This window comes from Schistocerca nitens, chromosome 6 (genome assembly GCF_023898315.1).
Source record: "Schistocerca nitens isolate TAMUIC-IGC-003100 chromosome 6, iqSchNite1.1, whole genome shotgun sequence".
Taxonomy (NCBI): Eukaryota; Metazoa; Arthropoda; class Insecta; order Orthoptera; family Acrididae; genus Schistocerca; species Schistocerca nitens.
Genome location: NC_064619.1, coordinates 379419877 through 379444943, shown reverse-complemented (window position 1 = coordinate 379444943; position 25067 = coordinate 379419877).

Below are 25067 nucleotides of genomic sequence, written 5' to 3'. Positions count from 1 at the left end.
TCCTTAGATTAGTTCTGATCTACCACGGTAGCGCTCTAGCAGTCACGTTTCTGTGCCCTCCGTCCTCCCCTAGCCACTTGACACTGCATACCAAATGATCCTTCGGAGGCGGGGAAATTGATGGCACACTGAAATTGTCTGCAGAGAATTAATCTTGTTACTTGTTCTGTGTGACTAACCAATTGTTTGTTGATCACTTACTTGGTAACGGGTGCATTCAGTGTAAGGTACTGGCCCGTACGTAGCAACAACATAGTATAAACAATCTTTATTGAACAACAAAAAAATTCTCTTTATCGAGACGTTAACTACACAAGCCCTTGGAAACAGTACTAAACTACAGTAGCTCTGGACCATTGACCTTCAAGTCCATCAAAGACTATCATACACGAATGTTCCAAAGTTCAGAGACGTGACGTGTGTCACCTTAAATGAAAGGGGCATTTACTGTAGTAGAATGAAAGGGTTCAACTTAGCAAATAGCGACGTATTCGCCTAGGAGAAAGAGAAGACTTTACTCAGATTGAAATCAGAATTAATTTAATACCTTCAGCTGCTGACGAGCGTTGATATATATATCAACAGGGCCAGGTGAAAATGTGTCCGCCGACCGGGACTCGAACCCGGGATCTCCTGCTTACATGGCAGACGCTCTATCCATCTGAGCCACCGAGGGCACAGAGGATAGTGCGACTGCAGGGACTATTTAGCGCACGCCTCCCTGGAGACCCACATTCTCACCTTGTATGTCCACACACTACATTCATAGTGTCCCACCCCAACACACTCATTACTCGTGGAAGACATTGTTACCATCTCCCGTAAGAGTTCGGGGAATATGTGTGCATCCGCACAGAAGAAGAAGGTCGTGGCCGGTATTGCCAGAACAATATACTTATATGGATATGGTGTCTGTACTTTCGAACATGTCCGAAAGAACAGACACCATATCCATATAAGTATATAGAAAATGAGGAAATGGACAAGGCATAGTGTTTTGTATAGTGTTGTTTATCATATGTGTATCTGTAGTGCCCATCAGATAATTTTGATTCAACTGATGTGAAACTGTCATGAGATGCACTGATAGCCAGCATAAGAGCGTTGTTGGAAGACAAGTCCGATAGGGATTTCCATATATAATGCTCTTAGCTGGAGCATACTGCTGATTTAGATCCCCTGTGGGCAACGTATCAGATGCGCAAGGAGGTAGTAGAGGTGGGGGATGGGGGTGCTGACAAGAAAATTTTTAGTGGAATATGCAGAAGCATTTAAACCTCCTGGAACCCTTCCAGCTACATTCCTAAAGCGACATAGAATTCACACTGGAAGTGGACCGCTGGTGTATAAGAGACTATATGGGGAATTCTTAAATCAACAATTCCATGATGGGACAATAGGAGTACCAGCCCGTGGGGGGAGCCAATAGTAATCCTACCAATGGGAAGAAAACGTCAGGCATACGGAATCAGTTCTGACTCTCGGTATTGAAATAAATTTACAGTTATGGATGTGCTAATCATCACAGAAAATTTGGATAACTTGACGCAACATCATTATTTTATCATCGATTAGTGAAGGTAATGACAATTGGAGGTAGCACTGGAGTATGGACCCAAAACCACATTTACGATTCCATCCACTTACTAACAGTTCTGTCGATGCCGCTTTGATCGAAGAATATGTCAGTGACATTCCAACATTAGATGGATTACTATGAGGCCTGAAACTGAGACTGTTTACGATACACTTAGATAACATTATAGCGTTTTCTAAGGATATCAAAGAGTAAGTGGTGCATTCATGGGACATCTTTAGACAATTATGAGTGACATAACTTTGGAAAATGTCATTTTTCATTGAAGGAATATTGCTGCTTGGGCCATTTTTTTGCCAGGATGATGTGCAAACAGACACCCAGCTCATTAAAATTTTTCTGGGTTTGTGACCAATTTGTCAATATAAAAAACTATCGACGTTTCGGTCCCTGTTGCAAGTGACCTTCTTCAGGGTGTTTTTCTTTACTGCTGAATGAGAAAACTTTGTTTTTATATACCTTGTAGACCTGGCTGTTATCTGATTGTGACAGGCTGTTAGGGATGAAAGGGAGATTAGAAATATTTGTTGCTATTTTTATTATTTCTTTTCATTGGTGGAAACCCGACGTCTTGATTGGTGTTTGCATTACTACGTGTAACTGGTGAAATCGGCGAATGGGAAACCAGGTCGCAGCTGTGAGGTGGCGTCGTTTTCCTGCTTTCTGGCGCCAGCCGAGGCGCGCCATTACTACACTCCTGGAAATGGAAAAAAGAACACATTGACACCGGTGTGTCAGACCCACCATACTTGCTCCGGACACTGCGAGAGGGCTGTACAAGCAATGATCACACGCACGGCACAGCGGACACACCAGGAACCGCGGTGTTGGCCGTCGAATGGCGCTAGCTGCGCAGCATTTGTGCACCGCCGCCGTCAGTGTCAGCCAGTTTGCCGTGGCATACGGAGCTCCATCGCAGTCTTTAACACTGGTAGCATGCCGCGACAGCGTGGACGTGAACCGTATGTGCAGTTGACGGACTTTGAGCGAGGGCGTATAGTGGGCATGCGGGAGGCCGGGTGGACGTACCGCCGAATTGCTCAACACGTGGGGCGTGAGGTCTCCACAGTACATCGATGTTGTCGCAAGTCGTCGGCGGAAGGTGCACGTGCCCGTCGACCTGGGACCGGACCGCAGCGACGCACGGATGCACGCCAAGACCGTAGGATCCTACGCAGTGCCGTAGGGGACCGCACCGCCACTTCCCAGCAAATTAGGGACACTGTTGTTCCTGGGGTATCGGCGAGGACCATTCGCAACCGTCTCCATGAAGCTGGGCTACGGTCCCGCACACCGTTAGGTCGTCTTCCGCTCACGCCCCAACATCGTGCAGCCCGCCTCCAGTGGTGTCGCGACAGGTGTGAATGGAGGGACGAATGGAGACGTGTCGTCTTCAGCGATGAGAGTCGCTTCTGCCTTGGTGCCAATGATGGTCGTATGCGTGTTTGGCGCCGTGCAGGTGAGCGCCACAATCAGGACTGCATACGACCGAGGCACACAGGGCCAACACCCGGCATCCTGGTGTGGGGAGCGATCTCCTACACTGGCCGTACACCACTGGTGATCGTCGAGGGGACACTGAATAGTGCACGGTACATCCAAACCGTCATCGAACCCATCGTTCTACCATTCCTAGACCGGCAAGGGAACGTGCTGTTCCAACAGGACAATGCACGTCCGCATGTATCCCGTGCCACCCAACGTGCTCTAGAAGGTGTAAGTCAACTACCCTGGCCAGCAAGATCTCCGGATCTGTCCCCCATTGAGCATGTTTGGGACTGGATGAAGCGTCGTCTCACGCGGTCTGCACGTCCAGCACGAACGCTGGTCCAACTGAGGCGCCAGGTGGAAATGGCATGGCAAGCCGTTCCACAGGACTACATCCAGCATCTCTACGATCGTCTCCATGGGAGAATAGCAGCCTGCATTGCTGCGAAAGGTGGATATACACTGTACTAGTGCCGACATTGTGCATGCTCTGTTGCCTGTGTCTATGTGCCTGTGGTTCTGTCAGTGTGATCATGTGATGTATCTGACCCCAGGAATGTGTCAATAAAGTTTCCCCTTCCTGGGACAATGAATTCACGGTGTTCTTATTTCAATTTCCAGGAGTGTATATCTACTTGCGGCCGCTATGGTCTCCGAACACAAAACATACATCCGGCTAAGACAAGTCAGCCGTGTGCAGAACATCAGGATGAGTGCGGCAGACAGATTGTTTTTGGTGAAGCTCACGTACTGGCAAAACAGCCTCTTAGTTCCAGAAGGAAGATTATACACAGAATATTATTTGGCAAAAATGCTCCTACATCTGCCCCAATGAATATCCCTGTGTGTTTCAATATTTTGTCCCGCAAGTCGATTCTAAGGGACTGTGCATACAGTTGGCATGGTTTCCTTGACGTCTCATACCCCCATCCTTTCCACACTGACAGTCAAACAATTATCCGCCAGTGATTCCTATGCTCACAGTTACTGATAACCACCACACGGTGGCTGCACTATTACTTTTCTTCTTTAATGCTAGGACGTTGACTCTAACCCATGACCACCTTCCCAGTGTCTGTGGAAACCTGCGCTGACATTCGAATTCTGAGTGCTGAAGTTGTTTACAGCTCCCACACTAAGGTTTCCTAAAATTTCACCGGATCTGACCGGGCTGGTAATATCAATAGCACACGATTTCTCCATTAAAAACTATTCCATTTTCCCTAGTTCTGGTCACTGCATCTATTTCTGCTACATCTTTCACGAGTGCTTCATTGGAAGACATTCTACCTGCAATTTACAGGAAACGATGCAAGAATGAGACTAATTACTTCTTCTCTTCCTTTTGATGAATGATCTTGTTGGCCTTTTGGTTATCCATCATTTCGTAACTATTAATATTCAGTTTCCTAATGCAGTCAGCAAAACTTTCCAGACTCCATTTGCCTCTCTGTTGAACTATTGAGTAGCTCGTGGCAGTCCCTAGAGGTATTTTTCGACCTTCAACATTCCAACAGTCCTTCCTACAATTCCTGAAACGATAGAGCATTTCGTAACTTCTCGTAACGCCTAACATATTCCATAGCATTCCCTGGCAGTTTTAACAGAACAACACTTAGTAACTGCTCATCATTCCATCCACCAAATTTTGGAGCTGTAAGTAAATTTTCTACAAAAGTCTCCTCTGATTTGCCTCATAACAGAGTTACTATCGAGGCAGTGCAGGAGTCTTGAACAGGTGAGGACTGTTCCCTTCTCCCCTCCTGCAATTTTTCCAGCTCTTTAGGTAATTCTTCATTATTAGTTTGCATTTGAGCAGTATGCTCCAGCAAGTATTGAATGTTTTCACCCACTGTAATTTTGCTTACCATCTGTCATTACCGCATGCACAAAATAGAAATATCGCCAAATATAGAAAAAGGAAGGGAACAGGACCATATACAAAAATTTAAAGTCTGGGTATACTAGCATCTCTCTAATGAACACCACTGCTGAACCGCTACTGCCATTGCTACCATTTGTCGATGCAGATGTCGGACCACCATTGTAGCCTCCACCAGTATTTCAGAAACCATCTAAAGAAGTGTAGACGTTCCCCTGGCGGACACAGGCAACTCGACCTCACTTGAAACTCTTATTTATTTCTCGACAAACGATAACAACAAATTCATGACCATATCAGGCTAGCACAGGATGGTGGGCGTCGAGCTTACAGCCCTTGATGCACAATGTGTAGAAGATCTGCAGCCAACAGTGGCTGCACCCACTTTGGCTTGACGGGGTGGCGATGCTAACATTCCTGGACACACAGCCTAACACAACTGTGTCAAGAACTGGCATGGAAGTCTGGCATGGCTATGCCAACAGTGGGGCGTGTTGATAGCCGGCCCCAACTTCAGCGAATTACAGTATGTAAACGTAGACACCAATGAAAACCTCCGCCATGATGTCTGGCTAATGGCATGTGGCATCTGCGGATGCCCAGTGGTTTGTAGGCTAGGAAGGCCTCAGTTAGATCCTCGGCCCATTGATGCTGCTGACCGCTGGGCAGGTTGCCCTACCAAGATAGTGGTTCCACGATCCTGGCCTCATACCGGAAGCCCACACTACAATAGATGCTGACTCGATGACTCATCGATTTGAAGCTTAGCCTGGTCGGGCGGCCAGCATTTACATGGGCTGTGGGAAGTTTGTTGTTGATTGGGTGCCACGGGTATCAGATGCTGCGTGCCGTAGTACCGAAGAAACGTCTCAGATTATGGTGCTCTTTAGACAAGCTCTTTAGACATGTTTATTCCTCTTCAAATATAACCTCAGAGAACTTCAAACACATCTCATAATTCCTCAGTACTTCAGTACCCCACTTCTTTTTACATTGTACCTGCTGGAAGAGAGAAGAGCCTCTTAAACTTCAGTCATATTTACTAAATTCTGATCCAACTCTATAACTGCTACTAGGTACACATTACAATCGAATGTCTGATTTCGGAATCTCTATCCGATCATAAAGTAATCCATTTGGAATCATCACATATCTTCAGGTCTTTTCCAAGTATTCCGCCTCCTCTTGTGTTTTTGCACCATCGTATGTTCCTCAAGTTTATCACAGAACTCTATTAGTCTTTCCTCAATCTCATCCCTACTTCAAAGCCCTAATTCTCCCGCAATCCTCTCTTCTATTCCTTTCCCTCCTAGCGTGTTCCAGTCCTCCATTAGACTATTATCTCCTTTTACATACCGAATTACCTATTGAGTATTCTCATACAGTTTCTCTACCTCTTCATCTCCTGCTTGTGACGTCAGCGTGTGTACCTAAACTAAAGTTGATGGCGTTGGTTTGCTATCGATTATGATTAGAACGATCCTCTCATTGAACTATTGACAGTGATTCACTCTCTGCCCTACGAATCCTACTGCCATATTCTGCTGGTGCTTGTGTTACCTATGAAAGTCAGATCATAAATCTTTATATTTTCTTCCATTTCATTTCAGTGACCACCGCTATGTCTAGACTGTGTCTGTGTACTTCCGTTTTCAGATTTTCTAGCTCACCATTCTCAAACTTCCGGTATGCCATTCTCCGACGAGTAGTGCGCAGCGGTTTTCGTTACCTTCTGCATCCACTTGCCGCTAATCATTGCTTTTAGGGGCAGTTTCCCACCTCAAGCGCAAGAGGGTACCCTGAAACTCTGTCTGCTCCTCCATCGTCTTTGACAAGGCCGTTGACAGAACGAGGGTGACTTCTTATACCAGGAGTCCGGTGTTGCTGTTGTTATTTATTCAATATTTAAGCAGTGGTTGGACACGAACCTGGAACCCATGACCTTTAGATCATTAGTCAAAGACGCTGCCTTTGCTTATTTGCTTTATACCCATAGAGCACGTATCACCTACACAGCATTAGAGATATAAATGTAAGCACGAACTCACTATCCGCCTTTTTAAGTAGTGCAAATATTAACTTTAACGTGCTGACAGGAATCATATGCCTCAAAACTAAACATTTATTGCACATGATTGCTTGTTGCTGTTGTTAGTGCAAATCAGCACGTAAAAAGGTACAAAGAGAAATATGGGCATCTTTATCAGCAGAAAGCGAAGCAGTCTTCAAGGACACAATTGGAGCACGGGGAACCTGTACGAATATGGTATCTAAGGTGTTAATACCTTGCTTAGCATGCTGTGACAACGTTTAACTACGATAACTTTACAAAATTTTCTGAAATTATTAGGATTGCTGCTGGCTCTGAAACGGTGAAGTTAATGCTTCCCTCACTCTATATGAAAAGCCAAGAATGCTCGTCACATCTAAAGAGGCACTGTGAGATGACTTCAGGGTACCTAAGACAATGTAGATGGAAATGCTCGCTTCGGTGCAAGGCTGATTTAACGTCGAAGCCTGTCTCTCAAAATATACCTATTTCTATCTTCAGCGCTCTTTTTTCACCTTCAAAATAAGGTTCAAATGGCGCTAAGCCCTATGGAACGTAACATCTGAGGTCATCAGATCCCTACACTTCGAACTACTTAAACCTAACTAACCTAAGGACATCGGACACATCCATGAGCGAGGCAGGATTCGAACCTGCGACCGTAGCAGCAGCGTGGTTCCTGACTGAAGCGCCTAGAACCACTCGGTCACAGCGTCCGGCTCAAAATAAGGGGGGGGGGGGGGGGGCGCTAAAGGTGTTATCTCACGTTGCAAGTATGCTGTAACGTACTTTTATGTTAATAACTTTCCATGCGTTAAATTTCAAAAACATTTTTTTCAGTATTGCGAGAATGAAAAATAAACATGCGGCCGGGGTGATAGTGGGGTTTTATCCCCAGCTGGTCCTTTTCTGTCACTTACCGCTTCATTCTTCTGTGGCTATGATTTGTTAATGTGAAAATGTGCGTAGTTACATTGTACTTCCAAGTACATCTGGCCAACTATAAGTGGCTGGGTAAGTAATTCCAAAGGCCAGAGAAAGACAAGACGTGGCCGTTTAACCACAGAACTGCCATGTAAGCACCTATAATTCATAGTCATAAATCATCTGGTGGTTAGATAATGTCACAAAAATATGTCTCTCGCTCGTGCAAATTCTGTAGAAGCTCGCCCGCTCAAGGCTAACAGCCTGTTCAAATTTACGAGGGCGTAGTGAAAAGTAATGCCTCTTAATTTTTTATTCTGTTCTCAATATCAGTTGAGGTATTGTTGGTCGACTTCCCCGCTTCGCTGGCGCAAGTTGCAACTGTCATTCAGATTTACAGAGTGTAACATGGCGGTGTATAAGGTAACAATGTGGGTACGTGTTGTAATCGAGTCTATATCTCGAAGAGTTTATCCAGACATGGGGTACCCTCTCCTTCATCATGACAAAGCCAGAACACACAAGCGCGCTTGACATTTGCGAAAATCCGACACACTGTATCGATCGTCGTCCACACAGTCCCGACTTGGCCCCATCCGATTTTCATATGTTTCCAAAACTTAGGTTTCGCGTGATTTCCCTAAGTCGCTTCAGGTACGGCCAACTTCCTTCTTCATCCTTTCCTAATCCGATAGGACTTATGACCCATCTGTTTGGTCCCCTCCACCAAATCAACCAACCAAAACTTAAAGAATGCCTTCAAGGACTTTACTCTGATAAGCGATGCAACCAGAGGTAAGGTTATGTCTCCGTCTATAATGTCAAACATTCTTCAGTGACTGTAGCAACAAACTGGTCTCTCGCGGAGAGATATGTGTTCATCGCAACATGACTATGTTGAGAAATAAAAATATAGACACGAGGAATAAAGATGTAGAATATTAAAAAGATTGTTTCATTTTAAAAAAACCATAAGAATTTTCACATAAAAAATTCTGGCGCGTTACTTCTCAGCACGCCCTTGTACTTTAGGATTGACCTTTCGGTTGGAACATGTGGAGGTGCGGGGCATGGTTGCCAAGTCCTGAAAAGAACACACACGTAATTTCCCTGAAACGCGCAAACTACACTCCTGGAAATGGAAAAAAGAACACTTTGACATCGGTGTGTCAGACCCACCATACTTGCTCCGGACACTGCGAGAGGGCTGTACAAGCAATGATCACACGCACGGCACAGCGGACACACCAGGAACCGTGGTGTTGGCCGTCGAATGGCGCTAGCTGCGCAGCATTTGTGCACCGCCGCCGTCAGTGTCAGCCAGTTTGCCGTGGCATACGGAGCTCCATCGCAGTCTTTAACACTGGTAGCATGCCGCGACAGCGTGGACGTGAACCGTATGTGCAGTTGACGGACTTTGAGCGAGGGCGTACAGTGGGCATGCGGGAGGCCGGGTGGACGTACCGCCGAATTGCTCAACACGTGGGGCGTGAGGTCTCCACAGTACATCGATGTTGTCGCAAGTCGTCGGCGGAAGGTGCAAGTGCCCGTCGACCTGGGACCGGACCGCAGCGACGCACGGATGCACGCCAAGACCGTAGGATCCTACGCAGTGCCGTAGGGGACCGCACCGCCACTTCCCAGCAAATTAGGGACACTGTTGCTCCTGGGGTATCGGCGAGGACCATTCGCAACCGTCTCCATGAAGCTGGGCTACGGTCCCGCACACCGTTAGGCCGTCTTCCGCTCACGCCCCAACATCGTGCAGCCCGCCTCCAGTGGTGTTGCGACAGGCGTGAATGGAGGGACGAATGAAGACGTGTCGTCTTCAGCGATGAGAGTCGCTTCTGCCTTGGTGCCAATGATGGTCGTATGCGTGTTTGGCGCCGTGCAGGTGAGCGCCACAATCAGGACTGCATACGACCGAGGCACACAGGGCCAACACCCGGCATCCTGGTGTGGGGAGCGATCTCCTACACTGGCCGTACACCACTGGTGATCGTCGAGGGGACACTGAATAGTGCACGGTACATCCAAACCGTCATCGAACCCATCGTTCTACCATTCCTAGACCGGCAAGGGAACGTGCTGTTCCAACAGGACAATGCACGTCCGCATGTATCCCGTGCCACCCAACGTGCTCTAGAAGTTGTAAGTCAACTACCCTGGCCAGCAAGATCTCCGGATCTGTCCCCCATTGAGCATGTTTGGGACTGGATGAAGCGTCGTCTCACGCGGTCTGCACGTCCAGCACGAACGCTGGTCCAACTGAGGCGCCAGGTGGAAATGGCATGGCAAGCCGTTCCACAGGACTACATCCAGCATCTCTACGATCGTCTCCATGGGAGAATAGCAGCCTGCATTGCTGCGAAAGGTGGATATACACTGTACTAGTGCCGACATTGTGCATGCTCTGTTGCCTGTGTCTATGTGCCTGTGGTTCTGTCAGTGTGATCATGTGATGTATCTGACCCCAGGAATGTGTCAATAATGTTTCCCCTTCCTGGGACAATGAATTCACGGTGTTCTTATTTCAATTTCCAGGAGTGTATTTCATGTACGTAGAGAAGAAAGAGTTCAGCGTCTTCTGGAAGAGATGCACTACATTTTCATTTTAGTTTTTTTGTGACAGTAAATTTCTAAGAAGATATGAGGCAAGTACACAAAATGGATTTCTTGTGGCGTTATCGAATTTTCAACATATGGGAAACATTTTGTTTTTGTATTTAGATGAATATATTACGTACAAATATACTGTCGAAGCAACTACTCTCTGCTGTCATTGTCTGTTCGTTTTAGTCTCATGTAAATGTAATAAACTATCGTCCTCTTGATGTCTTCCAAATACTTCATTTTTTGCCGCCCTGTTCCCTTGTTTCGCAACATTTTCCTTTCAAAAACGTTAGTAATGAAAGTGTTGTGTATGATGAAATCTGCAATACATTTAATTTTTTTATTTTCCATTTCCTTCAGTAATCTTCTCTCTGCGTTGTCCTGCTTTAAGACTTTCAGGTTGGTTTTTCTTTCCGTCTAGCTCGTTCTTGTCATTTTACACCATATCCTCATTTCAGAATATATTACGCAAACGAAATCATAAGATTATATGATGTTTTCATCAGCTCCAGATCACATCTCTGTCGGAGATCTCTTAAACGAGATCTGAATTGGATGTGATGCACGATGCTTGCTAATTGAGGTAAAGAAACTTACCGGTTTCAAAGAGAGAAAATTGGTAATAAAAAACACACTACCTCAGTATTACTGCAATTACAGTTCAAATAGTGAGAGGGATTTCTTTTTTGGGATTAAGACAGAATTTTTGAGATGAATTTCATTCGGACTTAGTTGCTTATAAGCTGTAATAAATTCAAGGATTACATTGATGAAATGCAAATGTCAAATAAGGTCGCCGCACACTGGGCGCCAAAATGTAATAAATTCGAGAAATTGATATGCAAATTAATATGCAGATCAAACAAATTAATCGAAGGATTAAATCATGGAAATAAGACGTTTATTTTCATAGCATTAATTAAAATATAAATCTTAGGGCTGATCTGACGACTCAGTATTTCGGAAAGTAGGGAGTGAGTTCACTACTCGACAGAGTCAGTGTTGCATGGAGGTGAGTACAGCAGATCTTTTATGTTGACCCGTCGCGTCGGTTAGTGTTGACAACGGGCAGCTTTCGTCTTCCGTGTTCTGTGGCTTTTCGGGCTAACTCGTTACTTCTTTCGCGCTGGCTAAGTGCCGACGTTCACCCATCAGACATGCATGGCTGACATCCGTTGCGGTGCTTACGTTCTTGGTGACTGTTACCCACAGCAACTGCCTTGTAGAAGGGGTTATTGTGTAATGTTTGCAGGCTGAGCTCAGACAAGGATAGCGCAGTTGGATTCTCAGAGACCGAAACACCGGACCACAAGGGTTCGCCGACTGACGATGGAGTGAAACTGAATATGTCAGTAAGTGACGATAAACATTGCAACGAAAGGGGGGATCTGACTCAGAATCCGAAGACTGAATCGACAATCGACTAACATACCTCCAGAAGGCAAGCTAATCGTCTCTCCTGTATCTTCTGACTGCACTGTTTACTCTGCGAGTGCTCGCCGTCTGCTCACTCTCTCTTCCACATCTACATACAAACTGTTCAAGCCGCCATACGGTGCATGGCGGAGGGTACCATGTGCCACTACTAGTCATTTCCTTTCCTGTTCCACTCGATAATAGAGCGAGGGACAGGTGACTGTCTGTAGCCTCCGTATGAGCCCTAACCACTCTCATCTTTGTACTCCTTGAGCGAAATGTTCGTTGGCGGCTGTAAAATCCATCTACAGTAGGTCTCAAGTGCCGGTTATTTAAGTTTACGCAATAGGCCCCGCGCGAGAAAAGCGTCGTCTTCCCTCCAGGGATTCTCATTTAAGTTCACGAGGCATCTCCATAACTTTTTTCCACTGATCGAATCTACTGGTAACAAATTTAGAGGCAGGCCTCTGAGTTGCTTCGATGTCTTCCATTAATCCAATCCGGTGAGAATCCCAGTACTCAAGAATAGATCACAATACTGTTCTGTACGCCGCCTCCTGTATTGATGAGCTGCACATCCCCAAAATTCTCTTAATACAACCAAGGCGAGCGTTCGTTATCCATATTACCAATCTCAAGTGCTCATTCCGTTTCATCTCGCTTTGCAACGTTATGCTTGGATATTTAATCGACGTAACTTGTCAAGAGGCATACTACTAATGCTACAGGTATATTCGAACGTTACAGGATTGTTTTTCGTAATCATCTCCATTAATTTACATTTTTCTATGTTTAGACCGAACAGCCAATCATTACACCAACTTCTCTCTGCGCCACCTTGTAGCCCATACGCCACAGCGTCTTCAGCAAACAGTCGTGAATTGCTGTTCACTTTCTTGTCAGATCATTTACGCATGTGAGGAATAAGAGTGGTCCGGTCACACTTCCCTTGGGCGCTCCTGTCGATACCCTTGTCCCTGATGAACACTCATAATCGAGAACATATTGAGTTCTATTACTTAAGATGTTTTCAATCCACTCACATTCCTGGGAAGATAATCCATGTGCTCAAACCTTGGTCAATGGTCTGCAATGTGGCACCGTGTCAAACGCTTTCCGGAAGTCTAGGAATATGGAATCTGCCTGTTTACCTCCCCCCATGGTTTGCAGCATATCTTATGAGAAACAGGAAAACTGAGTTTCACACGAGCGATGCGCTCTAAATTCGTTTTGATTTATGAAAAGAAGCTTTTCTGTCTCCAGCAAATTTGTTATATTCGGCTCAGAATATGTTCAAGAATTCTGCACCAAACCTATATTAAGGACATTCGTGTGTGTTTATGCGGGTCCGTTCTTTTACCTTTCTTTTATACAGGAATCACCTGCTCTCTTTTACAGTCGCTTGGGACCTTGCTCTGGGCGCAACATTTGCTATAAATGCAAGCTATGTAAGCGACCAATGATGCAGAGCACACTCGCTGTAAAACCGAATTGGGGTCCATTTCAACATGGTGACTTACTTGTTTTCAACTCTTTCAATTGCTTCTCTACGCCGGTGATGCCTACTTCGACCCCCTCCTTGGGGGAGTCTGTGCAGCAGTAAAATGACGGTATGTTTATACGATTCTCTCGCGTGAATGATTTCTTAAATGTCAAACTGAAAACTTCAGCTTTGCTTTTGCTGTCCTGGATTGCCACCTCAGACTGGTCGACGATTGACTGGATGGAAGCCTTAAAGCCGCTTAGAGACTTTACGTATGACCAGAATTTTCTCAGGTTCTTAGCAAGATCTTTCGCTAAAGTATGGTGGATGAAGTTGTTGTATGCTTCTCGCATTGATCTTCTTACGGTTGCACGAATTTCTACTAACTTTTCCCTGTCGACATTTGTGCGTTCTTTTTTCAACCGAGAGTGCAATAGTCTCTGTTTCCTCAGCATTTTCCGAATGTGACTGTATTTGATCCACTTGCTTGGCACAAACGTTTCCAGAACACTATCTACTTTCAATTTAAAATCTGTTCTTAATTCCTCTATGTTTTTCCTAGTGGAAGACATGAATGTCTCTCAGCTGCTTTTTTTGATACCCGTCTCCCTCCCTCAGTCCTCCAGTGCACTGAACTTCCCGTCACTGCGCCTCCGTCATTGGTGGGCTGAATTTGCAATTTATCCCAATGAGTGACCGACGAATTGTAACCACACGTTGGAGTCTTCGTACAGGATGAAAATTTCCGATCTTCCAATGACTGGTTTGTACCTGAAGATTTTCGTCTCGTTATCATATGGTCGACGTTGTTGCAATGTCTAGCACTGGTTGCAATCTTCCCACCGAATTGTTTCAAATGTTTGTCTGCATTCGTGATTTGTCAAGAAAGCAACTACACAACAGACCCGCTTCTTTCTAACGGTAAAGCGTGTGCTTCGCTCAAATGTTTCTAGGGGCTTTCGACCTGGCACTGTCACTCTTGCTGTCAGTCAAACATGTTGGTTCAGTCGACACTGTTCGGCTTTGCGGAAAGTCTTGTGCACCAGTTGCAGCTTAAATGTCCTTCTTTTCCACAATGTCCGTCTCCCTTCTTATTAATTAGCAAAACTTATGAAATGATAATTTTGCTATGCAGATACTTAAACTGCGCCAATCAAACATTCAACTGAATTCGCTTCCACGTCTTTCTTTAATCAGTGGTGGTTGCTGCACCTACAGGACTCGTGTGATTGGCTGAATGTATGTCGAGCCTCACTCTTGAGCCTCGCCCCACTAGTACCTTCGTAGTTCCGAAAATATAGAGACTGAAATGACGAATGAATATTTGTATCAAGGACGGGATTCGAGCCTGGGTATCCTGCTTAACTATATAGTTTCATTTGTTTAAAACACCTCTGCCTAGGTTTCGGGTAGGACCCCCCCAATACCTCGACGCTGAGGTGCTGTTCCAGTACAGATGGAGAGCCTGTACCATGCTGTTTGGGTTTGATGGGAATACTGAGTGGCCTGAGACATAAATGGGATTTTGGATTGAGAAAGGAAGCATGCTATGGTAGTCCGTGCAGTTGTGCAAAGCCACTGTGCCACTGTTGTGCAGTGGTTAGTGCATCTGCCTAGCGAGGAGGAGACCCTTGGTACAAATTTTCATTTGTCACTTTAGTCTGCATACACATAATTTTAGGCAGACTAGCTGTTGATCTTAGATTAGTACAAAATATGAACTTAGATTAAGCTGAACTCGGAAATCTGTGTTTTTTAAGTAATAATCTCAGGTTAATTTGCAGTGAGCAAGGATCAACTCTGAATAGTAAAACTTCGTGAATCAAGTCAAGTCCAAATTCATTTGTAAGTTCACAACCTTGTAACACCACAGAATAATGGAGTTTATCTTGCAATAGTACAAGTTGACAAGAAGTAAATGATAAAATGGTTCTTAATGCTCCCACATTGCATAAGTCCGAAATAATTTGTTTGGTCTGTAAAGTTTTGTTAAGAAAAGTATCAGCGATGTAAGTAATGAAAGCAGATAATAATTGTTCCCATAAGAATTACTGGAGATGGCTCCTAATTTAAAAAGTCTAAAGGAAGGTCTGGCTGTCATAACAGAGTAAGAAACAGAAATTCATAATACCGCGATGGACAGTTACATATATGGCTCTGAACACTATGGGACTTAATATCTGAGGTCATCCGTCCCCTAGAACTTAGAACTACTTAAACCTAACTGACCTAAGGACATCACAGGCATCCATGCCCGAGGCAGGATTCGAACCCGCGACCGTAGCGGTCCAAACTGCAATGCCTAGAACCGCTCAGCCACACAGGTCGGCATATAGAGTTCGACAGCAGCCAATAATGACTGAACACATATTACAAAAATATTGTCTAGGCTGAATAACAATAATTACACAATTAGTTTTTAAATAACTAATGTGTTCTTAAATTGATGAATAAGAGTACTAAGCACATGTAAGTCAATAAGCGAAGTTGTCTTCTCTCGGTCTATTGCCAACTCAAACTATCCATCAGCAGTGGGTAGACATGAAATGTGGCGACCCTCCAAGCACGCCATCATTCACCCCTTCTTAATCACGTAGACCCTTCAGAGGCAATGTAGCCATCTCCATGTAGTGAACCATATGGACGAGTAATTGTAGGAATTGCGGAGAATGACACAGTTTGTTTCTCATTAGCAACAATAATTGTGGCACTACATTTTTTTCTGTGCCAGCAAGGATGGCAGGAGGGGTGGCCAAGGCGGCAGAAGTCAAAGAACAAGCCGCAGGCTCTTCCAGGAAAGCATCTGGACTTCTACCAAAGCGTGACCACTTTGCTGAACACAGGCAGTGGCATCTCGCCATAAAGTCGGCCGACGAGGGCGGCCCAATCTTCGGCGCGACAATGGCCAGCAGCCTGCATTCCAGAGGCATATTGTCCACCTTGAGCGTGTGATCGGCAGTTCGGCGCTGAGCTCTAGGAGCACTAGGAAGAGAGCATTGTCCACAGCAGGCGTGGAATGCACACGCGTATCTCTGGCGCCAAGTTTAGCGGGGGAGAGCGTAGATTCTGATTGTAAACTTTCTCGTTGGAGGAATACCGCTATGCCGTGTCTAGGCAGGAGTTCTGGCATTCTGTTATAAGTACGCCATTGGCTCAATTTTCGCGGGCAGCTTGGCCTTTGGAGGGGAAAATTTTGGTGGCTCCACGTGGATCTGGTGTCAAGGAGGGAAGAGAAGAAAGATTTTCGTGGCTTTCGAAAGACAGTCTGTGAAGTTCGACTGAGATACGCTGTACGCTTGGTAAACTGGTGCAGAGTCGATATAGAGGACAGTCTTGGTTTTTTCGGCGCACCATCCTGCTCTCGGCACGAGGGTATACCGGCTGCAATCTTTAGAGTTGGACAGTTCAATGATGAGCATATCGGCTGCCGTTCACTGTTAGCAATTTTTGTCCGAGAACTTACTCTACACTCCACTGAGTCCATTGGACCTGAAGCCCTGTATTTCAATGAACCTATGTCGTATTGATGTTCAGCTAGTGCTTCACAATCTCGCTCAGTGTCTCACGTACAGTCAGAAAGCGTTGTTACTATTACCTTGAGGGAGGCATCGTTTTAGCTTGACTTTGCCAGCCATCAGCATCATCTGTCACCATGTATTTTGTTTCCCGTTTGTCTTTTTTTAATTTGATCAGTATGCTAATTCTGGGAATACACATGTTGGATTTGTAATAAACTAAGTCTGAAAGAGCAATATTTCATTTCAGTGCTATACTCATCCTCATCATTTGAATTACGTAATAAGGGTAGGAAACCTTTACAAACAGGCGATGCCTGCCAGCATTTTACCTTTAGAATCTAATGATATGCATTTTGATACTTCATGCTTTTTAATACGTCATGTCGGGAAGAGATTTTGAGCAAATTGGACTTGTGATAATGCTAACTTGCAGTTGCGATATGTTCCAAGATATGTACCCTCTTTTCAGGTCTTTAATTTATTGTATGTTTTGCACTTACTGTTTTGTGGTTTCTGCACCACGTGTGTTCTTTCATTATTCGATTTGATATTGGCATCGTGAATCTTCGCAGGGTTATTTTCCTGATGTGTTTGTGCATTTGAATAGCAAAGGTATTTAGAGAAGTTGTGTGCACTGTAGGTTCGTGTCTTGAGATGCTTGTTTGACGTCTGAATGATAATCAGGAGCAATGCTAGAGTCCTTAATGCAAAGCGCGAAGTACCTGTCTCTCTTACCATGGAGAACTATCAGAGAATGGATCAGGATGAATCAGGGGCGAGGCAGTTGTTTTTCTTTTCACGGAACAATCAAAGTCAGGGGCAGCTAATAGACTTTATTCAGTGTCACGTTTAGAGGATTCTGAAGTCGACAGTGAAATAAGTAAGAGTGAAGGTATGGAAGACGCATTGCATGACTTTGTAGTAGTTCACAGTAGAAATCAATCAATGGCTAACGATGGAAGGGTGGTCCCATCTCTAAGCTGTTTGGCAACTATGCATATCAAAGAAACCGATAAACAAAGTTATTTGGCGTACGCATCTCATTTATTGCCATTTCAGATCAAGGAAGTGTTACCTAAAGCTGCGGACTCTATCTTATTTTAACAATGTTGGAAGAAGGATGGGCCGAGCGGTTCTAGGCGCTACAATCTGGAACCGCGGGACCGCTACGGTCGCAGGTTCGAATCCCGCCTCGGGCATGGATGTGTGTGATGTCCTTAGGTTTAAGTAGTTCTAAGTTCTAGGGAACTGATGACCTCAGATGTTAAGTTCCATAATGCTCAGAGTCATTTGAACCATTTGAACCATCCAGACTTCCTTATACACTGAACAGCCAAAACATTATGGCCGCTGCCCACCGCGACCCATTTGAACCATTTTTTGAAGAATGATGAGAAAGTCATTGTCGATACGTAAGTCTTTCCAGAAAGTAAAGCACACCACAGTGAGGTTGCAGTCCCCATTGTATCCGATAACGCCAAAAAAATTGAAACAGTTAGGACTTGATGTAATTCCTCCAATTAGGACTTGATGTAATTCCTCCATAAGACCTGACAGGGATCTGCTACCTTATGGTAGTCGTCAAGCTGACATCAAAGTATGTCATACTGACTACTCTAAAAAGGTCAACGGAACTAACGGCGCAAGGACTTTGAAAAAAGATTTCATGACTCAGATATGCCATGTGGAGAGCATAATTTTGACAACTGGCAACAATATCAATCCAAGACGTTGCAGGTGATGCTTAAGAGACATCGTATCGAACTGATCTATATATCACCACATCATCCGAACTCAAACCCAGAGCGCAAAACAGCACACTGTGTGGGATATCTTCCTAAAAGATTTTCAAGATGTTATGAACGAGGTATCCAATGGAATAACAATGATGTCCCCTGTTACAGTACTTAAGAAACGTCAGCGTAAGAACCTGATGTGAGAAATCGTTTACTTCCCCCCGAGATCCTGAGAACAACGGAAGACGATAGTAGAGGTTACACTGCACAAGATACAGATTGCAGGAAGAAGAAGGAAAGAACGCTCTGACAGGAAATCCCAAAAGCGAGAACTTTTCATTGGACAAAAAGTTTTACTTAAAGCGTTTCACCTCTCCAAGAAACAGAAGCAGCTGTTTCACAAATTCTCTACAGAGGACCAGAACGCAACAATGCCGTTGAACTCGAAACATTAAAATCTAGGAAGTCGATCGCCTTCCACCATGGCAGCCATATAAAACGTTTCTTACAATAAGAGCGAAGATGAAAGATGGGATTGTTTGTAAGTATGGTAGATTCAACAGTTTTAAGGTGTGTTGTACCGTAAATTATTGTTCAACAAGCTTGTATGGAGTCAATTTTTTTTAAGTTTCTCCTTAGAGCATGATAAATGACACTGAGTAACTGAGTCATTAATAAATTGTGTATTTGTCCAGTACACTAAACTCTGCACGATATTTATGAATTTTGGCTAACGAGGATGTCCATTGGATGCAGAGCAAAGAAACAGGCTGCAGAAATCAGAATCAGATGTCATTGCGGTTACTTTTTCTGGAGAGCTGATTCGGGAAAGTGAGCTGGAACACTACAATCTACTCACATAAGTGTTACATTAGGCAGTTTGTTGCACTGATCTACGTTCCGTGTTCCAAACTGCTAAAGTTCCGTGACTTGGTCATCCTTCTGCAGAGAAAGTGTTGTGTTCCTTTTGTGTGGTTGCGTTTGGTCACGCCACTGAGGCGTTGTGCTATAGATTTGCGTTGGTGTCTTTGGTTGTGTTTGCGCCAGGGATGTGTTATTAGAGATGGGCCCAAAGGGCTAGACTTCGCCGTTTCTCGCTGACAGTCAGCATGGTTGGTATTCCGTTTTGTCGCTATGTTTTTGGCCACCCCACTGAGGCGCTGTGCTTCTGTTTCTTTTCTCGTGGGTGTTCTGATGTATCCGCTCCGTGGGAGCGCGTATTACCCATGGTGAGTCTAAAGATATTGGTCTCCGCAAAGGTAGTGTTTCGAGCCCGTTTTTGCTGATGTGGGAGAGATCTGTGAACGCCCCAGCTCTCAGTGTGTCTACTGAGTGATCGCATTGTCGATCTTTCTCTCGTTATAGACGTCTTTCGTCGCACACAGAGTGCAGGGCCCATTAGTTCTGACTCCATGAAATGAGGACGAAAAACATGTCGACCAAGATGGTTAGTTTCTCATGGAAGGAGCAGCATTCACTGTACTCGTATTGCGCAATTGAACACGTTTATGCGTGTAATGTCTGATCGCTGTATTTTAGCTTACTGAATTAGAAATGTGAAGCATTTGGTTAAAGAAGCTTTGTGAGTTTCAGAAACAAAAAAAAGGAGGTGAAGCCATGGTACATACAAATGGGCACTTCAGTGACGTAGCCACGTGATAGTCAAGCCAAGTCACATGATACATCCACCTTAGTCGATAACTAGCACTGAAGGAATAGAATGTAGACCAGACACTTCGAGGCGAGTTATGACGTGTAGTCCGCAGCTCGTGGTCGTGCGGGAGCGTTCTCGCTTCCCACGCCCGGGTTCCCGGGTTCGATTCCCGGCGGGGTCGGGGATTTTCTCTCTGCCTCGTGATGACTGGGTGTTGTGTGATGTCCTTAGGTTAGGTAGGTTTAAGTAGTTCTAAGTTCTAGGGGACTGATGATCATAGATGTTAAGTCCCATAGTGCTCAGTGCCATTTGAACCATTTTTTGACGTGTAGATTTAATTCTTTTTTTGTGCCCTATCTTGTTTGCAGCGGGGCCAAGGTAAGCATATGGGCTTGCCCAATGGAGAAAGACAACGATGAGTTGGTGAACAGAGGGGAAACGTGCGTAATTGAGATCCCAGCTAGTATTACGTTTAGTTGATGTTACGCCTGTTAGGCTAAGTTGCCATGCTTAATGGTCAGAGGAACAGCACATTCTTTTTTTTTTTTAATTCATAGTGAAGCGGTGATGTGTAGGCTACTGGCTTGTCAGACTGGTATCCGTTTGGCCCAATTGGGCTAGCAGATGGCGTAGTTGGGACTATCGGGCTCTGACACCACACACAGTTAGTCCCACATCATATTTCCTTTTAGTCTTATTATTTTTATGACGTAAAGCTTTCTCTTATTATAATGTATTACTAGAAATAAGTGAAACCATGGAAGTATGTATTTGATTTTCCCTTAAGGAATTTATTTGTCAGTATTCGACGTGTGATAATCTACGTTATGTCTACGGGGTTTTAAGAAACCGATCGCTTATGCGGCATGCAAAAGATTTGTCTAGGTGGCGCCCAGTAGATTGTCGACATGAGAAGTCAATGCATGAGCGGTTTTCTGGAGACTGGAGTTAGGCAGACATCTCACAGGGTGCGGGGGCGGCGATACGCAAAGGCCTCTGCAACAAGCGGCTCTCCTAGAGGGCGTGGCTACAGGCTGTCTGTCCAGCCTATTAAGGGACATCCATAGCCACGTGCCAAAACGGCTCACCGGCAGATCCTAACCTGCGGCTAAGACACTTGCGCGTGTGAGGATGGCGGGAAAGGCCTCATCCCCTTTCACCACGAGAACGAGCGGGGAGCAGTGACCAGGCAGGACCCTAATGTAGTCCAGTTTCTCCACTAAAGGCCCACTGCAGGAGTATTAGCTACACGAACGTGAAGAGGGACGGCACTACATCCTTACACCGAGAGTGTATGCAAGTATTCATTCGGCCTGTCTGCGACTGTACCTAATTTTCTTCTTGGGAGAGCGGCTTGTTACTATCGTCCATAATGATATTCTTTTTGATCACCACTTTCAACATACCTATCAAAAGGTATGGCAGTATCCTTGTACCTCAAGAACTAGTTCAGCTATCCACTGCCTATCTGCTCGAACTAGAGATATTCCTTCTCATTGTCATCTGACAGTTGAAAGTAACGCCAATCTTTCAGATAAGACCAATGACATCACCAAATAACAAGCCCTCAGTCGTACCGTTGGAAAGAGCCCCTAAGCTGAGCTTTCCGTGTTGCCTCGCAAATCGTCAGCATCGCTGCTTGCTGACGTCATGTGCGGCCCGCCTTCTTCCACATCTGAACGATGTCCGGCACCGTTTACGAATGTATCACGTTCTGTGGTACAAACGCAGATAACCCTGCCTCGGTCTGTGAGATCAGCACTCACTCTTCGATAACGCATCCAGGGGCAATTTTCTTCGACAGCTGGAAGTGAGACACAAAAAAATTGTTGGGTGTGACGTGTGAATGAGTGGCGTAAACCTCGTGTGTCAGAAGCATTTATCTCCATGCCTAGAGTACAGCGATCGACGAGTGTCAATTTTTCGAATAGTCTTTATTAATTACTATCTAACCATGTTATCTTTTATGCAAATCTTGTTCCTACCTGTCACGTCTACGCTTTCTTCCTCACATGCGACACAGTGACAGATGAGGTTCACATGTAATATTCAGTATTCTTTGAATTGTTTGGTAACCTAATCTTCGTTATTCTATTGCACGATATTTGTATGTGTGTCAATCTGGGGTGAATGGAGTTCAATGGTGCCTTTGTGTAAAGTATTTGGTATGAAAGAATCTTCATTCATGGATAAACTTTGTACCGATTTGGATTTTTCAGGTAATCGTTGTCAAAGGGGTTCAGTGCTTTTGTAAACGTACTTTGTCCTATTGTACAGGAATAACTATAAACAGTGACCTCAACAAGTGAGTTAGTGTTGTCTAGCCGGACACGTTTGTGTGCCCTTGTTAACTTTGTTTGTCAACAAAAAAAAAAAAAGAAAAGAAAAGAAAACCAGAATGAGATTTTCACCCTGCAGCGGAGAGTGCGCTGATACGAAACTTCCTGGCAGATTAAAACTGTGTGCCGTACCGAGATTCGACCCGGAACCTTTGCCTTTGGCGCGAAAGTGCTCTATTTTTTTAGTCTCGGCTTGTTCGTTGCATTTGTTCAGTGCGGACGTCACATGACGCTTGTTAAAGTTCGTTGTCGATCCATTAACTTCGTTTTTTTTTTATTACAGATTGCTGCCAACCCTCTGACCGAACACGCTGAGCTACCGCGCTGGCTTCTTTTTATTTATTTATTTTTTGTTCGTTATTGTTCGTTCCATTTGTTCGTGGCGGACGTCCCGTCTTTATCGTTGATCCATTTACTCAGTTTTTTGTTACAGAGGGCGACTAACCCTCTGACCGAACACACTGAGCTACCGTGCCGGCAACCACTAAACTACGCAAGCACGACTCACAGCTGTAAAAAACATTTGCAAGAAGTGCTTACTGTGAATTGTAGAATCCTACGTGGCCTTCAGCCCAAGTGTTCAGAAAATAAGTGTGAAAGTAACGAGTGGATTGATCTCCTTGCGTGTGTATCTGTGTTGGGTGATATTTAGACATTAGCAGAATCATATGATTGGCAAAGAATTCACCACCTTTTCCCCTTTTAGTTAAAACGAACAAGAATGGTTTTATGCAATTTAATTTTTTCCTTTTTCCGTGTCCCACTACTGTAATGTAAGTGTGACACTTCCTAAGCGAAAAAATTTCTGTGAGAGGTGTTGAAAGGCGGCACACTTTGGGCACGACACCTCCCCCTCCCCCCCTTGTTACTTACATAATCGCTGCAGAGGTACTGCAGCCATCTCAGTTAAGCTGTGAGCTATGCAAACAAGTAGTAGCAGGTATCACACAGAATGACAGAGTTTGTTTGCCGCTATCAATAGTAATTGTGACACTAGATTTTTCTGTGTCAGCAAGGACGGCAGGGAGGAGTTGCCATGGCTGCAGAAGTCAAAGAAGCAGCCGCAGGCTCATCCAGAAAAGCATCTGGGCTTCTACCAATGCGAGACCACCTCGCTTGTCAACACAGGCAATAGCATCTCGCCATAAAGTTGGCCCACGAGGGCGGCCCAATCTTCAGTAGGACAGTGGCCAGTGACCTGCACTCCGGAGGCGTATTGCTCACCTTGAGAGTGCAACCGATAGATGGGCGCTGAGCTTTATGATTTGCTCTGGGAAGAGAGCATTGTTCGCAGCAGGCGTGGAATCAACACGCGTTTCTCTGGCGCCAAGTTTAGCGGGGAAGAGCATAGGTTTTGGCGCCAAACTTTCTCATTTGAGGAATACCGCTATGCCGTGTCCAAGAAGGAGTTCTGGCGTGGCGAATTAAGTACACCATTGTCTAAATTTCCGCGGGCAGCTTGGCCGTTGGATGGGACAATTTTTGGTGACTCCCCATGGATTTGGTGTCAAGGAGGGAAGAGAGGAGAGATTTTTGTGGCTTTCTGTAAGTGTCCACCTTAAAGGACGGTCTGGGCAGTTCAGCCGAGGTAAGCTGTACGCTCGGCAAATTGGTGGAGAGCCGCCACTGGGGACAGTCTTGGCTTTTTCGGCGCGCCAGCATTGATTCTCTGCACATCTCGGCGAGTCTCCATATCACTAGTTGGACAGTTAAGTGGTGAGCATATCGGCAACCCAGGTTCATTAGTATTCTTCACTGCAGCGAGTCCATCTGACCTTCAGCCCTGTATTCTACGAGCCTGTGTCGTATGGACGTTTAACAGTACCACACATACAGCCAGAAAGCGTTGTCAATATCATTTTAAGAGAGGCATCCTTTTAGCATGTCCCGTCTCCCCCTTTATAATATCGCCAGTCCTAAAATGGTTCAAATGGCTCTGAGCACTATGGGACTGAACATCTGTGGTCACCAGTCCCCTAGAACTTAGAACTACTTAAACCTAACTAACCTAAAGACATCACACACATCCATGCCCGAGGCAGGATTCGAACCTGCGACCGTAGCAGTCGCGCGGTTCCGGACTGAGCGCCTAGAACCGCTAGACCACCGCGGCCGGCAATATCGCCAGTCCTTAACATCATTTGTCACCGTGTATTTCGTTTCATTTTGTTTTATTTTTTGTCTCTATGCTAATCCTGGGGATGCTCATGTTGGATTTATAATAAACTAAGCCTGAAAAGAGCAATATTTCATTTCAGTGCCCTATTCATCCTGACCATGTGAATTACAATAAATTTTTACGAGCAGCATGTATGCAATAATGGCAGAAAATCTTACATCAGATATTCATTTACGATATAACGTTTT